Raw genomic sequence first — 10,210 nt, forward strand, 5'->3', positions numbered from 1 at the left:
ATATATTGGGGAATGATTTAGGAATATATATCTATATCTATACATGCTGATATAGATACATTAGTTGTTTCAATATTTTACTTACCAAACCCTTATCAGACAAATATGATATAAATTTTCCCCCCACTTGACAGCTTCCCATCTTATCCTGGGTGCATTAATTTTGTTTATGCAGAAGCTTTTCAGTTACATAATATCTATTTTATTCTGTGTAATTTGTTCTATACCTATATAAGCTTAATATTGATATTTGTTGCCCATTGTTTCTTTCAATAAAGAGTTGCTTTTTGTTTATCCCTTTTTATGTTGGGAATGTTTGGTTTTGCTTTGTCTGATAGTATGATGGCAGCTGCTACTTTCTTGGATTCACTGGATACGTAGTAAATTTTGTTTCTGGTCCCTTTTATTCTGTACATCTTTGTTTTTTAGATGTGTTTTTTGTAAGTTTCAAATTATACAGATTTCTTATCCAATCTATCTTTTTCATTGGATATTGAACTGTCTAACCCGTTTACATGGAAAGTTATAAGAGTTAGGTTTATATTTTCTCCCATTTGTCTCTAACATAATTATTTTTTCAAATTATAATTTTTTTTCCTCTGTAAACTTTAAACTCTTTGAAATTCTCCACTTTGTCTTTTCAGTTATTTTGGCTTAATTTTCTTTAAGGCAACCATATTTCTATGGATTCTCTTTCAACCTCATGCTTCCCCTCCTCTCATTTGTTACTCTTTTCCCCTATTTTAGAATTTTGCTTATTACTTTCTTTTTTCCTTTTATCTAGTTATTTAATTCTTCCCCTCTTTTTTCCCTTCTCAATTAAATATACTTGAAAAGTCTCTTTTCTCTCCTTTTACCATTAGTTTTAAAAATTTTATGTCCCATACCCTTTTGCAAAAAAGGTCCTCCCTCCCATTCCTTTTATTATTTATTTTCCTTTTCTTTCTATTCTAACTTTTGACTTTATTAGGATGTATATGTGTGTGTGTATACATACTATATATATATATATATATATATATATATATATACATATATATGCTTCTATCTTTTTCTTCCACTTCCAGAGCATTTTTATGAGCCTTCTAGAATTTAGTACCACAAAACACTGGTTCACCTATATATAGGTTGGATGTTGTAAGGGTTAGTCCATGATGCTTCACACTTGTTTTTCTATGATCATTTCTGTTTGTCTTTTGCTTTCACCCATATTTCCTTCTATACTTTTAGGAAGAAATCTCTTAATGGTCTCCTTTTTGTTATTTTGTTGTTGTCGTTATCCTTGGTTGCTGTATTTTTAAAAAATCTTTCTTCTGTTTTTGTTATCTGGGGGGATTCGAAAAGCAAATAGTTTGTTCAAAATATGATTTTTCTCTTCAGGAATGTTTTGAATGCCTTTTTAAAAACATCTCCCCCTTTTTTTTTAAATGAATGATTAGTCTCAGGTTTTCAGATGTCACTTTGGATATCATCTTGAGATCCCTTACCCTATGGAACACATTATTTTGTTATTTTTTGTAGTTTCTTGTGGGTACACAAAAATAATCTTATGTTATTTGAATTTCTTTTCCTTTATGTTTGAAAGTCTTTTCCCTTGCTCTTTGCAGAATTTATTCATTACGTTGGAATGTTAAATTGAACCATTATATGTCTTGGAGTTTGCAGCACAGGTTTGGTTTTTTTGGGAGGTAATCTGTGGATTCTCTCTATTGGCATTTTGTTTTCTGTGTTGGGAAGTTGGATGGAGTGTTCTTATGTTATTTCTTGTATTATGTTATTCAAATTTTTTGACATCTTGTGTTATTCTGGGAGGCCTATAATCCTTCAGTTGTCTCATGCATCCTGTGTTAGAAATCGATGTGTTTTGCTTGTATGGAGATCACGTTTTTGTTTTCAATGTTATTGCCTTTGCTTTTCCTATTCCAGATTGTTCTTCAATTCTACCTATTTGTATTCACCATCATCTATCTCTCCCTGCCCCCTTTCTCTCTCTGAGGTTTGCTTGTATGGATTTATGTTTTTTTATTCTGCCAATTATTTCTACTGTAAAGGCCATAAATTATACTTTCACAATTCTTATTGTGGGGGTTAGAAAGTTATAGTTTTGGTAGTGAGAACCTACAGAATAACTTGAAGGGTGTGTGTGGGAAGTTGCTTCTGAGGGGACCCAACCTAGGAGCTTAAGTTGATGAGTAACTCTTGGAGAGGTTGCCACAGGAAAACTGGTTGATGTTTAACTTGGAGAAGAGAATTGGGAGGGGAGTTTATGATACCTGTTTTCAAGCATTTTAAGGGCTTGTCACATAGAAATGGGAATAGATTTGTTCTATTTTGCTCCAGAGGATAGAACTCAATAGGTTGAAGTTGAGGACAGTCACATTTAGGCTTGATATAGGAGAAAACATTCCATCAGTTAAAGCTATCCAAAAGGGAAATGGACTGATTGGAAAGGTAGTGAGTCCTCTTTGATAGAGGGTTTCACATGAAAACTGAACAACCACTTGAAGAAGGGTAGATATTGTAGACAGTACTGCTAGTCAGGTAAGGGTTGGATTATATGGTATCTGAGGTCCCTTTCATCTCTGATTGTCTGTGATTCTGGGAACTGAACCCAATTGGATCTGTTGACACTTCAGAGTTAGCATTTTTTCTTTCTCTACTAAGACTGAAATCCAGCTCCTCCCTGAAGCCTTCTTCCTCCTTGAAGTGGTCTGTCCTCTCAACACTCCTGTAGTAACTGTTATCTGTGCAGTTCATTTTTTAAATTTATATTTATTTCCAAATTACGTTAAATTTTTTTTTTAACATTCATCTTTTAAAATGTTGAGCTCCAAATTCCTTCCTGCTCTCCCGCTCCTCCCATCCCTCCCCCACACATTATATTGTGCAATTAATCTGGCAGTTACTCCTGCACTTACTTCCTTGTGACACTGCTATGGTTGTTCTTTGTCCTTGGAATTTTAAACTCTAATTTTTGCAATATTGACCATTGTAATATAGAGAACTTTATGGTTCACACAATGGGTTACACCCACAATCTCCCATAATCTCATTTGATCCTCACAACTACCTTGTGGTAAAGGTGGTGCTGGTACTATTACCCTCCTTTTACAGATGATGAAACTGAGGTGCAGAAGTGAAGTGATTTACCCAAGATCAAAGACAGAGCCAGGACTCAGAGCCAAGCCTCCTAACTACAGGACACACAGTTGTCTAAGTCTTTTCTCTGTATCTAGATTAATTATAAGTTTCTTAAAATTATTCTCCTTTATATCCTTCAGAACAGAATGCACATGATTGTTCCTATATTAATAGTTCAATAGATTTTTACTTACTTGCTTTGACACTTTGATTGCTACAAGCTCTCACTGCACATGTAGTAGTTTCAAGCATTGAGTAGGGGAAGTACCTTCCTTAATGCTGATATGGAGTAGAGCATTCCTACTGAGTGTTGGAGGGGGTCTTCTAGAAATTTCAGTTGAGGTCTGTGAACTGGTAAGAGTCATCTTTAGGATTGAATATACAATGTTTACTTTGCCTTCTAAAATATAGTCAAACCAAGCTCAGCCCATGAGGAATTCTGGTAAAATTCTGGGTCTGATTATTAAAATTTTGATATGTATGAATTTATGAAAGAATCTAGTGATCACCAGAATCCAATACAGACTTAAAAAAAGCAAGTCAAGTTGGCATCAGGAAAAACACTTCCATGTATGTGGGATGAAGGAGTAGGGAGGGAAATAAAACCATGTGAGGTCATCAAAAGTGACCTCCCCCCCCCCATGCAATTAGACAGATAGGGGAAATGTCAGGTAGAGCAGCTAAGTGGTACACTGGACCTGTACTCAGAAGACCCAGATTCAAATGTGGCCTTGTATATTTACTAGCTTTGTGAGCTTGGACAAGTCACTTAACCTCTGTTTGCCTCAGTTTCCTCATTTGTAACATGGTGATAATAATAGTTTAGTATGATGACTGGCACATGGTAGGTACCATATAAATATTAGTGATGATGATGATGATGATAAGAGGAGGAGGAAGAGGATAATGTCAGTAAAAGGTACAGGGGATAGATGAGTTTGCAGGTATGGCTGTAATTATGCAAATGGAACAGCTAGGTTCATTCCCATCCACCACTTCCCTATGTTGTATTTAATTAACAACTAAGGGAAAAGCCAGAAGCAAAGACAAATTTAGTGATAAGATACTTGTCTTCTTTTAGCCAAGAAGGCAGGACAGTTAATCTATAGGAGCAGGAAGGAAGTTACCCACCAAATAGCACTAAGGAAGGCATTAGACTCTCTCTTGCTCTAAAACTGTCTGTAAATTTTACATAAAAGTAGGGAGAGTCTAGGTCTTTGAATTGGTATTTACCGTGCAAAGACAAAACTGTGTGCTAAAATGTGATAGAGCAGTATAACTTACTGAGTTCTGGTATCCCTGGGTGACTCTAGTCTCCTGAGCTGTGTTGTGCTCTGATTTGCCAGGGATCTGCCAGAGAAAAAAGAGAGAAGTTATGACCATGTCCATTGCATCTGGGTTGTACAGTTGGAAGACATCACATTCTGAACCATTCTCTATGATCTGAGGCACTTGGGTCAAAAATCATGACCCATGACAATAGGAGGTGACAGACAGACCCTGTCAAAGAGTCTTCACTTTCCTGCGCATTTTCTTGCAGTTTGGATGTTGGACACTTTGTATGGGTAAAATTGCATTAAGGGCTTTGAACTAATAGACTTCTTCCACATTTATTTAGTCTCTGATTTCCATTATATTTTAACACTTTAGTGAATCTGTAATCTCATTGATATGAGGACTTCCTCCAGCAATGCAAAATACAATCCATCCATGCCTTGTCACCTTGTTTACTCTTATTTATGTCCTTCTATCCATGCTCTATAAATGTCCACCCATCATTTTAGGAAACTTCTCTAGGTCTTTGTAACAGCAAGGACCCTGGCATACACAGGAGGGCCTGTTATACAGGTTCTTAGATCTGCTTTTCTAAATCAAAAGCAACTTTTGAGGGGTCAACAATCAACTTTAATCAAACACGTATTTCATTTACTTAGTTCAGGGGAAAAAGTCAGCACCCTAAACTTCAGAGAAAATACAAACAGAGAAATAAAGACCAACAGACTGGGCTTCCAACTCTTGGACCATAAGCAATACATACATCACAGATCAACTGTCTGACCATTACACACATATATAGTTACCTAAGAGAGAAACAACAACATCTGGGTTTTCAAAGCTGAGGGGGCTCCTTAGTGGCTACCCAGAATCTCATCTGGCCAAATAAACACATCCAATGAGTAAGCCCCCAAAACAAAACATCACCTCAGAGTATTTATACACTTTTCAGAGCTGAAGGGCCTCACAACCCTTGAGAACCAGTGCCTCATTAGAAATTAGCAAAAAGTGTGAGCCTTCCTACAAAACAAATCTCCTCTAATCAAGTTTCCCTTAATGGGCGGGCCCATTAATAGGTGGGGAAGATCTTTAACTCTCATTAACATAATTAACATTACAGTCTTTTACTCTAGTACATGGATACCAGCACAACATGTGAGCTGTACAGCTATTGTCTCATACTCTTCTTATATAAGCAGCCCTCCTTTTGTGGTCACTCATCTCTTGTATGATATCATTTATTCCACTTCTTTTGGTAAGTCATCTTTGGCCATCTTTGTGTTGTAGCATATCTACATATCCATCTCCACTGCTGCCTCTCTTTGTAACAGTTTTATTCATAGTGTTCCTCTGCTCAATCAATCAATTTACTAGCATCTAATTAGTGCCCACTATCCTAGGTGTTCTGCTATGCAATGAGTATACATAAACCTTAAGTAGTTCAAAATTATCTATAGGATAAAATTCAAATCCCTCGACTTAATATTCAAGGCCCTCCTCAAGGAGAAGCAATGACTTGATGAGTGTAGGACTGTAATCTCCTTGAGAACAGGGACTATCTTAAATTTCCTTAATTTCACTTTTTATTATTCCCAGCCTCATATCATGAACATATCTTAGAAATCATGATCATGATTGTTATCCTTTCATCTTTAGCATTTAACATTTGAAGGAGAACTGGATTGAGGCTCCATGCTGGTCTCTGGGGATGCAAAAGGAGTTAAGATACCATCCCTGAACTCTAGGAACCAGCAATGTAATTTGGAAGACAAGACCTGTACTGACTAATACCAACACAAAGTAGTATATGATAAATGCCAAGTAAATGTTGCCAAAATAATTGAGTGCTATAGAAATAAGAGAGGAGAGATCAATGTAGGCTGTCATGGGGAAGGTTATAGACTTTCAGCTTGAAGGGTCCTTGGAGAGCGTCTCTTCCAGTCACTATGTTTTATAAGGCCCAAAGAAGATAACAGAATTGCTCAGTCATGGAGCTAGTTTGTGGGATGGCTGATCCCAACTCTCTTGACTCCTAGGTCAATCTTCCCCATTATATTATACTCAAAGTCAACAGTGACTTTGATGAGGAGGGTAGACCTTATGGCCCTGGTAGCCTCTTCTAATAGTGTGACCTAATTGGATAATTTGATTGGAAGTTACTCAGTTTCAATTACCTAGGCTGCTCTCCCCAACGTAGTTACTCAGTGCTTAGCTTTTATAACCTCTCCCTGGGAGAAATCTATTAACTTCTTCTTGTCCTGGTTGCAATTTAATTCTAGGTGATTGAATAAGAATATTACTCAAAATACTGAAATGTAAAATTTGCTTTCTAAAGCTGGTTGAGTCTGTACCTCATGAAACATTACATTTTCTCAGAACACTTCTCAATATTTCCTAGATATAAGGTCTAAGTATGCTACGATCACATAATATTGTTCATAGAACAAAAAAAAAGAAAGCTAAACTAAGCACCCTTGTATGGACTTTGGTGCCACAACCATCTCCTTCTCCAAATGCCCCTCTCAACTTCTTCCCATATCTTTGAGTGTAGACTAGGAAAATTCCCGCAGCACATATGTATAAGTAGCTCCTAGGATGAAGAAAGAGAAGAATTCTCATTTCTTTCCCCTTCTCATGTTACTAAATTTTTAAAAAGTGACATAGAGGAAATTCCTTGAGTTTTACCATCTTCCGAAACTCCAGCAGCTGCAGTCCTTATTGGCTCTGAATAAACCTGGCAGATGATGTGCTATCTGCTCCTGTTCAGAAGCATATCTGGGGTATATCGACTTCCCTCTCGTTACCTTGCTGTACATGGTCTGACGGCTTTGTTCTCTGCCTCTGATGCTTACATTTTGGAGAAGGATCCAGTTTGAGATCAGAGGAAGGCATCAAAAAGGCAGCATTTAAAAAGTACAAAGTGTCTCTGTATCCTGTCTTGTGACTCCAGCCCTCATCCAAAATATCTAGAGGTTTATCTCAACCCCAGATGAGGGTGGGAGGAGTAATTTCTCTCTCCTGCCAGGATCATCTGAAGCTGCTCAGCTAGTTTTTCTCTGTGAATTGGCCTCCATTGGCCCAGAAAGGAAAACAATTTAAAGATTAAAAGCACACCAGAAGATTCACTGGGCTAAGCAGGCCAGAGGTGATGAGGCTTAAACTAGAATGATATTAATGGGAAAGGTGAAGAGGAGACAGAGGGTAAGGTTTGGATTTCACAACTCCCTGACATTGTGGAATTAACACCCCACTCCCAAGTCTTACCTATGGATTGGTTTCATGGGTGAAGGAGAAAAAGTGAAAAATCTTGTTTGCCTTGTTTTCGAATTAGTTGAAAAGTCACCAATCCAGTTCAGGCCCTCATCATCTCTCACCTGAGTGATTGCAATAACCTTGTCATTGTTCTCCCCACCCCAGTTTCTCCCTACTCCAACCCATCTTTCACATAGTTGCCAAAATGACATTCCTCAAGCCAGGAATCTTACCATCTCACTGTCCTACTCTAGAAGTTTCAGTGGATATGATGGGGTGACAGGACTGGACCCCTAAAAGGAAAAGATTATGTCTTTGAAAACAACCCAGACCCTGACTTTTCCTATGCATTTCAGCAGCCTAGATTACTGGCATCTCACCCAAGGCATGGGGCCAGCCCCAGACTATTTAATACTCCTTTCACAGTTGCTCTTTATCCAAACCAGACTACTTTATTCCTTTCTCTGTTGCCTCTGGCTCACCCCAGGCTATTTACTATTCTTTAATCCCATCTAGATCTTCTCACTGTCCCTTTTTTGTATAAAAGCATCATTCTTATCCCCTTTAAATTGCAGATTCCTAAGATTCTCACCCTTACTATTGGTGTTACAATAAACCTTGCTACTTTGACTGGAGGAAGGTTTGAGTGAATTCTTTCCAAGTGGATATTACCCTGCCGTTAGGGTTCCCAGCAACCCCAAACCACCACCTCTGATCTCTCTGCCTTTGACTGGCTTTCCCTCATGCTTGGAATGCTCTTCCTCCTTAATTCTGCCTCTTGGAATTCCTAGTTCTCTTCAAGATTCAGTCAATGTGCAACCTCCTACATGAAGCCTTTCCTATTCCCTTCTTTCCCAATTTTCTACCCCTTCCATGTTACTTTGCACATATTTCATATTTACTTATCACTGTATATTTTATATGCTCCACCCACTGATGCCCCCACCCCGAAACGTAAGCTCCTTCAGGGTAGGAATTATTTTTCATTTTATCTTTGTTTGCCTAACACAGTGACTTTTAATAGATAGGTGCTTAATAAAGCTTGTTTAATGATTAAAAGTTGCTTGAAGCAGCTGTTCTTGCCTTCCACCTGGGGAATGGCGGACTTTCTCTAGCAGGTAAGGTGACTTACCCCCCTGTACAGTTTAGAGGACACATCATTATCCTGTAGAGAGGAACAGTTACACAAGCACAAATGGGTGAGGTATGAGCTCATCTCTATCCTACACAGTTTAAGAAGGATTCAGATCTTCTCCCAGTACATTTTCAAAGCCTGAAGAAACAATTACAAAGAACCCCTTGCCTCAAACACACTGAGATGCCACGTTATTTTTAACAAGGACCATGATTAACCTGAATGGCACAAAATGGAATGATCAAAAATAGAAGATGTAGATCATTCTGTATTCAAAAATGTATACTCACTCATGCAGCTTCTGAATTGATGACTGTCATCATGGCGGGATCTCTCCAGTGAAGTTTTGCCAATTTCCTCCTTGGCTGTCTGCCTCTGGCTGAAACATTTTTGAGTCTGGTCCCATCAGTTGAGCCAGACCTACCGCAAAGAGGAAAGATTGAGAGGAAACACAGGAGGGTCTGGATACTTGGAGAGCACTAGTCATACAAACATGGGGACAGCAGCCTTAAGTGTAAAAACTGTTTGGTTTGGGTCAAGAGACATGGGTTTGACTCTTGCTGACACTTTCTAGCTGTGAACTTTGTGATTTGGGGATAATTACTTGGCTTCTTAATGACTTTTCCAGTTTGTTCCTAGAGGGAAAAGTCAGAAGTAATGGGTAGAGTTTTCAGAGGAGCAGATTTCAGCTTGATGCTCCTAGAATCAAGGAGTGACTAGCACAATGCCTGGCACATATTAAGTATTTAATAAATAATTAATTGACTAACTGAACTTCTGGACTCAGGCTAGTGGAAGATGAAAGAGCACATCCAGTTGTCATGCCATAGGTGGACATTATTAACTTAGTGGCACCAATGTTTTGTAGGAACTAAGACAGAGGTGGTGTGGAGGAGGTTATCTCCCTGCCTCAAAAATTAAGGTGTTTGGGGGGAAATGCTTGTACTTTGTTCTATTATAGCTTCAAAATAGATATCTCTGTAAATTCTAATAATATTAAGAAGCTAAACTGAACTAGGGTTCTAGTAACAGGCCTGCAACAAGGCAGGAACACAGCTAGTGGGTGCCTGAACTAATGGCAGTAGAGAAGAGAGACCTCAACCTCTCAGGGTACCCTGGAACCCCAAGAGGGAAGATATATCCCAACTTGCTCTGGGAGAGAAGTCGAAGTATCCTCACTATGCACACATACACATATGCTCTTATACATATATACACATATATGTTGAATCATGATAGAACATATCCCCTTGAGTGCAGAGTCTGCTCCACTTCTGACATTGTGTTCCCAGTGCCTAGCATAGTTTCTGGCATGTAAAAGAACTTAATAAATGCTTTATTGATTTGGAAGCCTTAAAGCACTTAGAAGTGTGATTGTTATTATTAGTAGAAGTCTTACTGAATTTG

At 38.2% G+C, this 10,210-nt stretch overlaps 1 long non-coding RNA gene across 1 annotated transcript; it reads right to left on the bottom strand.

Annotated features, from left to right (window-relative positions):
* Window positions 1–1,091: 1,091 nt before the first annotated feature.
* Window positions 1,092–9,499, bottom strand: LOC140505188 (uncharacterized). The gene is made up of 3 exons (XR_011967411.1): window positions 9,094–9,499; window positions 4,426–4,491; window positions 1,092–3,492 (listed from the first exon to the last, which is right to left on the bottom strand). It is a non-coding gene; the product is annotated as an uncharacterized lncRNA (long non-coding RNA).
* Between the last annotated feature and the right edge of the window lie 711 nt (window positions 9,500–10,210).

The sequence above is a fragment of the Notamacropus eugenii genome, chromosome 5 (assembly GCF_028372415.1).
Source record: "Notamacropus eugenii isolate mMacEug1 chromosome 5, mMacEug1.pri_v2, whole genome shotgun sequence".
Classification (NCBI taxonomy): domain Eukaryota; kingdom Metazoa; phylum Chordata; class Mammalia; order Diprotodontia; family Macropodidae; genus Notamacropus; species Notamacropus eugenii.